Genomic DNA, 8,716 nt, shown 5'->3' with positions numbered 1-8,716 from the left:
CAGGCAGGCGAAACTGGCCGAGGCAGGCACCGTTAGCTGCACAGGGAGTAGGACAAAGTTCATGGATACAGATGCGAGCTCAAGCTGAAGCTGTCAGAGGCAGAGAGCAGGGAAAGGCTTTGAGGACGGAATCGGGCCTACTTGCCTGAACTGTAAAAATGGAGTAACTTAGCCATATAAAGTCGGTGGCCTTTCATACTTAGGAATCGAATATCCAGCCCATTGATGGCGGATCTGACAGAGAACATGTTGACGGTGGACGCACATATGTTTGCGTCTTGGGAACTGGAACTGGAGGGAACATACATGTACTTGTGACATGCACATAGAACCGTTGGGGTCCAAGATAGGGGACATAACTGATCAGGAAAATCCACATTTCCACATTGTAAAAAGCCCAGCTTTACTAAACCAGGGGACTATGCCATGTAAATTAAACTCCATCCTGGTGTCTGAACAGCCTCCTCCCCAATGGTTTAAGAATGGTAAACCAGGAAATAGTCCATAATTTTAAGGAACATGACCCCCTCACGTCCTTTAGGGAGATCAACCTATCCGCCCTTCTGGGGGCACAGACCACTCACATCTATCCTCATTATGAGAGAAGATCAAACTACGGTGATTAATTTCCCTGTCTTGGCTCCTTGTACATGTAGGCCTGTTGTATCCGGCCACCTCACCTGAGGCTGAGACTCTTTCCTCAGTGCCTCAATTTTGTTTTTCAGGAGAAGGGTTATAAAGTCTGCACGTCCACCCAAATGAAAGCGAAACAGACCTTCTAGTGTTCATTCTTCCCCCATCCCTTATCCCGTCCTTTCTTCCTTCCCTTCTATCTCCTCCATCCATTTCTTCCTTTCTTCGCTCCTTTTAAAAAAAAAAATATTTCTTCTTTACATCCTTCTGTCTGTATTTCCTTCCCTTCCTACCATCCCTTCTCCTTCATCCCTTTCTTCCTTCCCTCATACTTACCTACCTGGCACAAAGAGGTAAAAAGCTCCAGGAGAAGGTATTTGCTGTCTGGTGGCAAGTTGCGGGCGAGGCTACTCTCTGAAAATTAAGGGCAAACACATCTATGCCACAAAAACTCCAGAAATAAACAACCAACTTACAGACAATTCAGTCCAAATAAAATGAATTTCAGTTAGGTAATACCTACAATTTAAAGGAAAATACAATCAGGGCTCATACAAGTCTTTCTCCCCTTTGAATGAGTTATGCCCCCTTATAAATAACTAGTTTGGCCATCTAGGGGATGATGCACATGTTAAGAATTAGCTACAGATGATATTGTAAGAGTTTTTATATAGCGCTTATTATCCCTGATGAGGAGCTGAAGCTCTGTGCTGATGGGTAGCAGGCTGCTCTGCCGGAGCTGATAACCTTAGTGACGTGGTCATGCACCAGGAGTTACAATTTATCATGTTGATTTTCAGGCAGTTGTCATACCATTTGTAATAGTCTAACATGCAATTTGTTCTATATATGAATGTTAGAATTGTCATACAAATTTGAATTTGTCATGGTCAAATGTGGTCCATCGTGCCTAACAAAATAAAAGTGTCCGTCTGTAACGCAACCAGTGCTCATGTAAAGCGCTCTGATACCTTTGGGTCGAGTTTGTGCTATATAAAACAAAAAAAATGAAATCAAATTCTTAGGAATATATATTCTAATTCTAGTTTTGTATGGAAGTTTTCTGTTTTCATTTTGTTCTGATTGGAGAATTTGAATTCCATCTCTACCTGGGGTACCAATTTATGTAGTGGATATCCCTTACATTTCTATGGATATCTGCTCTTAGTATTGACTGTGGAATTGCAAACATAACTTCATTGCAATAATAGGCTGTGATTTCGTATCAGGTACTTGAACTATTTTAAAATGAATAATATCTCAAATGTAATGTATCAAACTCCTGCCTCCCTAAAATATGCCTTTCAGCATTGCTTTTGTACTTGTAATTCTGTAGAATCTGTGTTAGTCATACATTGAGAACTGTGCATGGTAGAACACTAAGATGTGTGTACATAAAGACAATTAATTATTATGTATTGAAATCTGAGTAATATTATACCTGTCAGCTTTATGCAGTATATGTTAATACTTATTTTTTCTGATTCTGTGGAGCCGGGTTATGTACATATTCGAATAGATTAACTCTAACTACAGTAGAAATAAAATATTTAACATCAGTTCATTTGTACCACACAGGGCAGAACCTAGATCAATTATTAGTTGATCTTTGGTTATTACCCCAATGAGTTCCAGTCATGAATGCTTTGGACATCGGTTTATAGGGTTGTACTTTTCCTGAGAGTAAAGATTTAGTATTTTCATTTCTCATTTGCTTTCACAGGCCATATTCAGAATTGTACCATGAAATTTGAAATTATGGAGATGCGGGCCCTGGCTCATGCCAATGTCGTGCGAGGCATAATATATAAAGAAGTGGTTCTGTCAGGAAGGTGTCAATTGCTTTGTACTTGTGAAATCACTGTATTCACAACATTTGATTTTTCGTAAAGTAACTATGGCTTATATTGAAGGTTCAACGTCCCTACTGGAGAACCAAAACTGTATTGTTTTAACACCCCACAAAGACAGCTATATTTTAGTCCAAAAAATATTTTGTATTTTACATGAATCACACAAAGTCATTCCTTGGCCGTGTATTCATGCATTAAGAACATTGGACAGTATTACATCACTATTGTTGATCCTAAATGTTACCTATTTGTATAATATATGTATAGCACAATTTTCACATATCACCACTAAGTCCCTTCTTGCACTTTAATCACTTTATTGTTCTACTTTGTATTGTTTTATTGACAGCCATGTTCAGTAATTCATGTACAATACAAAATATTTTTTGGACTAAAATATAACTGTTCGTGGTGTGTTAAAACAATACAGTTTTGGTTCTCCAGTAGGGAAGTTGAACCTTCAATGTAAACCATAGTTACTTTACAAAAAATCAAATGTTGTGACTACAGTGATTTCACCAGTACAAAGCAATTGACACCTAACCGACAGAACCACTTCTTTATATATTACACATACCCAGGTTCTGAGGGACACAGGGTCACCCCATTTCTTTAAATGGAATGTCGTGCGAGGCAGCACATTTTTCCATGTTCAAATCCTAAAGTTTATATCTAAGCCACACCATATTACGATTTTAAAATGGTATCCAAGCAAAAGGTCGGTATCGCAGCTAAAATGTGTACTTAAAAGTTCAAAAATTATCGCCACCCTCTGCGTGGATTCCGTGGGTGGGATTTGGTGGGGATATCGACCCTAGAAGATGTAATGCGAGGCACTACTTTGAAATCTTTCCAGCTACTGCAAGTAGATTTTCAGCTCCATAAGACTCCGTTTTATAAATATCTTCAATTCCGCCATGCTTTGACCCCTCTGATTCATGCATTAGAGACCGTACCGGAATTTCACCCTCTGGAGGGTCGTCTGTTGATGGGCGATCTAGGCCTACATAAAATTAGACAAATCTATCAACATTGACGACCCATACACTGACGACACTTGACAAGACTAGACAAGCATGGCAAGAAGATATCCCCGACCTGACTGACGATGACTGGGCAGAGGCCATTGCCAGCCCTTGTGGCGCTACAGTTTCCACACGATACCGCCTTATTCAATTCAAGTATTTACACCACGCATTCTACACACAGACCAGACTCTGGAGGATGGGTGTTATTCAATCCCCTACATGCTTGCGATGTGAAAGGGAGGATGGGACATTTTTGCATACGGTCTGGAGCTGCTCCGCGTTGCAACCCTTTTGGCGCATGGTATCAAAGTAATGTATTATCATGGGAACTCCCACATGACCCATGACTCTTTCTCCTGCACAGCACAGATGAGATAGGGGGCAATAAATATAAACAACATTTACTCTTCTAGGCCCTCACTATCGCCAAAAGCAATCTTGCCCAGTTGTGGAAGGGGACCTCTCCCCCGACTATAGGCAAGGGGAAGGCCAAACTAGACAAAAGCGTGGGTGCGGAGATTGCGGTGTTTCTGGCCCTGGGCTGCCCCCAAAAACACAGAGAACTTTAGGTCTGCTGGGCGACGTACCGTGGGATTGATCTCCCCCCTTTACCATCTACGTACCCTTAACAGAAATCGCTATGTATTTACATTTCCACTGACCAATTCGTTCCATGTCATGTGATAGCCTGCCATCCTATGACCGTATCCTTGGTACGATTACTGGAATCTGGTACAGTCTTCATGTTGTTTACGTTATGTACCCTGCATGTTTCGCAGGTATTGCAATTTCCTAAAATGTCGGTATTCCTGATTCATCTGCTTTCCTTACAGGTACTTGTAAGGCTATGGGCCAAACTTCATTGGACTAACCAAATAAACATTGTTATTAAAAAAAAAAATTCAAAAATTATATTGATATATGTTGATAAATGATAATTAAGTCCAGCATTTCATCCATTAATTTGTGTTTGTGTCAGTCACATTTTTCCTATCCCTACTTCAGCAGACAGTGGGTCAACCCATTTTAGTCATTGACTGGCTTCAGTGTGAGTAACTGAATTCTGCTTTTTTCACATGGAGCATACTTTCACAGAAAGCAGTTCTCGTCAATGCCCGGATTACTTATCCATTGTGTGCTTTTTCAGATTAAAAATAATTCTGCTTTTAACCAATATCTTTTTACATTGGAGAAGGCATGAAAACGCCTTAAACAATGACGTTTTACGAAAGTCATGACAAAACTAAAAAAGCACTGACAAAACCAAAAAGCTGCCAACACCAGACTTCTAGGCATTGCCAATGCTTGTTAATATTTAAGTTTTGCTAATTATAAATACCAAGTCAGAATAACTAGATTGTCATTTTGTACACTGAATTTACCACGCCTCCGTCCTATATTATCTAACAGTAAAACCAACACAGAAAATGCACGTGTTACTGGCGGACAACTTCCATACTCTAGAATTCCCTTCTGCTAACACACAACTGTCACTCACATGTGCTACTCTACGACACCCAGAGACACTTTTTCTAAATTAAAAGTGCAATTGTGTATTGTTTTTATTATTATATAACACATTTAGTGTAGTGTATGGTGAATAAATAATGCCTTACTGCTGGGTTTGACAGAGTGAGACAGACCTGTTGTTCTTATAGGATAGTATTTATAGAGCGCACTAAAACCAAAAGGTGTCAAGGCGCTGGGCGAGTGGAAGAGAGACCAGCAACAGCCAGGTAAGAGGCAAAGAGCCAGGTCTTCAGAAGCTTCCTGAATATATCCAACGTCTTACCTGATTTCCCTATCATTTAAGGCATTTTTCTCTTATCATATTTTTCATATCCTTCTTCAAAGACAGAGATGAACTTCCATGATTTAAATAGGACCTTTGTGTCCAATGTGGAGCTCATAAGACGTATGAACTCCACCAACAGGATATATATCACTCACAGTGTTGGTAATCTCAAGAAACATCCATCTAGGACCTCAATAGTCGAATAGGTTATTTTTTATATTCTAGGATGGTGCAGGTTGTTCAGCCTCCCCTCACCACAGATGATTCAGGTATTCAGATAGTATCAGTAGCTCACCCAACATTCCCTTAAAATTAGTTCCATAATCTATTACTCTTTCAGTTCCTTCAGAGCCTGGTTTGCATATTGATGTGCAAACATGGACTGCAGTCTTTAAATTATGTTTCTTCCACAAACTGGCAAGGGATTGTTATTGTGCTAGATCTGTAGGACACACAAAACCATCAACTACCAGGTTGCGGGCAACAAATGCCTTCTGAGATTGACCACATTCCATGGTGAATTAAAACTTGTTTACTAAATTAAATGTTAAAGCTGTGATCTTTTTTTGTTCTTCGTTGAAACTTCATTCTGAATTTCTACTTTTATGTTTAAGGTGTCGAAAGATCTTTGTTAGTTTATTTTGCCCTGACCTTCACAAAAAGCTTTTATTTTTATCATGATTTGTCTTACCCTTCCTACTTAATCATTTATAGCTGCATGCAGCTAAGCTCCAAGAAGCCTAAATCGTTAAGTAATCGCTTCATGTCTACTTCAGCCTGAATTACTTTGTTTAAAACATATTTTTTTATTAAGGTTGATTTTATACACCTGAACAGAAAAAAGTACATATTCACAAAAGAAATTCAAATGTTTGAGCGAAAAACACAAGGTATATTTTAAACATTTATAGTTCCACAGTGTATATATAGGTTTTTTGGTCTCTCTGCAAATGTGTTACGTAGTTTGGCGAGGCAACATGGAAAGTGTGGGGAGGCAGGGATTTTCGGGGCGGGCAAGCAACACACGGGAAAGAGAGCAAGGAAAGACATTCATTCCCATGGAGTGCTTAAATGAAAAGAAAAAAGTAGTTTCCTGGATGTAGTTGATTGAAGCATACCAATTATCCAGTCAGAAAAACGGTGATACACTATGCTCCAAGGGAGGGACAAACACAGGAGGAGGAAGGAGAGCCATTGAATTAAAACTAAGAGAATAGGGTCGACAAGAAAACCAACCAATCATAAGTAAAGCGCTGACCCAAAGATCACCCTGAGTATTGGTGTTATACTCAATCGGTCTTTTGACAATAAACAACTAAAGCTGACTGTGGGCGAAATCAAAAAACTAACCCCGTTACCTTTCTGCATAGACTACCGGCGCCGGACTATTAGATTTAAGATACGGCCCACTGGGGTCCTCTAGGGCATAGTTTCAGGGCTTGCTTCGCCTTATTTTTCGCATTACTGTACCCCTTCATTAGCATATTTTATTACTGGTGAAGCTTGCCTCTTTCATGTCCGGTTTTGGGTCGGTTCTCCTTTCTTTCCTAATCTTCGCTTGCTGGTCCACTCAGTTGTATTGCAATAGTCATGGTCTGTTTCTTTTGTCGCCTTTTTTGATGCTAATAAACACAATTTTGACAACAAAAGAAAAAAAAAAACTAACCCCAGCATGATAAGATGGCTCAGCTATCTAATATCTTACTGCTGCAATGAGTTTGAATCTTAGCTAGATCCAGTAACTTTTTGTGATTTGGCAAATTGTGTAAATTCATTTGGGTAATAACAGCTGTTATTTACATAGAAGCATAGGACATATTAACATGTGCAATAAAAAATATAGTGAGTGGCAGAAAGTGGGGTGAGTACTATCACTTACAACTATCATAGGTGGAATAATAGTTATAGTGTGCTCTAAATCCATGGCATATGTTTGAGAGTGCAAACACATAGACATTATCTTCAAAACACTAGTTTGCATGCAGAGTGGATATCCCAAATACGTGGGCTTACTATTTAATGAAGATTTTATAGGTTTGTACTGTCCATACAGTCTTGACAAACATATACGTTCATGCTATCTTTCGAAATATCGCTGTCAACAATGGCAAACTACTATAAAACGCAGTAAGGTGTGAAGAGCACAAGGGGAGCAATTTACAGCTGACACATTAAAAATTGGTGGCAGCCGACGGATTATTTTTTTTTAACAGATTTTATTGGGGTTTTTTGCACATGTGATGCAGTGCCAGTGGCGGTTCCTTCGCTAAGGCGGAGTAGTGTCTCCCCACTGCTAATCAAGCATCATAGATAAAGGCAGTACGGGATAAAGGAAAATTAAATGATAATAACTCTAAGTTGTTATCATTTTATTTTGTCCTTGTTGCGGCAGCTTTGCGGGCGGGGTGGAGCTGCTCTGCTGACAGAGAAGGGGAGGGGAGGAATGGTTTGCCCACCCATAGTGCCCATGAATGTTTGGCCAGCCGTCTAGGGCCAGCCAAACAGCCATGCGCACTTTGCATGTTCTCCATGCAGGCTGCATTACAGCCTGCATGGAGAACATGCCCAGGCCCCCGGTCCCCATCTGAGCATTGTGATTGGCTTAGGGAAGCCAATACAACACTGCATTGCAGTGTTGTGATTGACTTAGGGGAGCCTTGGTGCTGCTTCCTATTCTGGAGACGACGGTGGATAGAGCAGCAAGACGCGGCGAGAAGAAACTTTTTTTTCTACTTTACCCCCTCTCCCCTCCCCTGGCCTCTGCCCTTCCACCCCCCATCTGTGCCAGCCGCCATTGTACATCGCCATGGTACATTCAATGCAAACTGCTAAATCATTGTTATCTTTTGTACTGTTCCCCGCTTCTTTCAACATTACAAACATTCCCAACTCTCCCCCTTGTCGCTGACATATTACACCCCCATTTCTTTTAGTGTCCGTTTTAGTGTTTTGTCTATGTAGACAAAATGTAAAGAATGATTACTGCAGCTGCAAAATATCACTGCATGAAAAAAAAATGACATGAAATAGCACACCCTTTTACAGAGCTTAATTTGAGCTGGTGGTTGCAGGTGGGGCCCCCCGGCACTCCTGTTTGTGGATCGGCACTAATTTTTCCTCAACAGACTTTGATCCAGAACAAGAGAGAGAAAACCATAAAGGGGGAAACAAGGAGTAAGAGAAAGATGGAACAACAGTGAGAAGGGGAGAAAGCAGGGATGAAAGGGAACCACAAAGAGTGAGATAAATAGGATGAGAACGTCTGGTGGTGGATTAGATTAGGGAGCCTAGGTATTCGGCCCCCTAATCTTTGATAGTGCTGGCATCAGGCTTCTGAGCAAAACTCTGGGCCCCTGCACTTATTCTTTTACAAATTTAGCACTGCCCTTCTTAAATGTAATATAATT

The sequence above is a fragment of the Triturus cristatus genome, chromosome 9 (assembly GCF_964204655.1).
Source record: "Triturus cristatus chromosome 9, aTriCri1.1, whole genome shotgun sequence".
NCBI lineage: Eukaryota > Metazoa > Chordata > Amphibia > Caudata > Salamandridae > Triturus > Triturus cristatus.
This window is presented reverse-complemented; position numbering follows the sequence as displayed.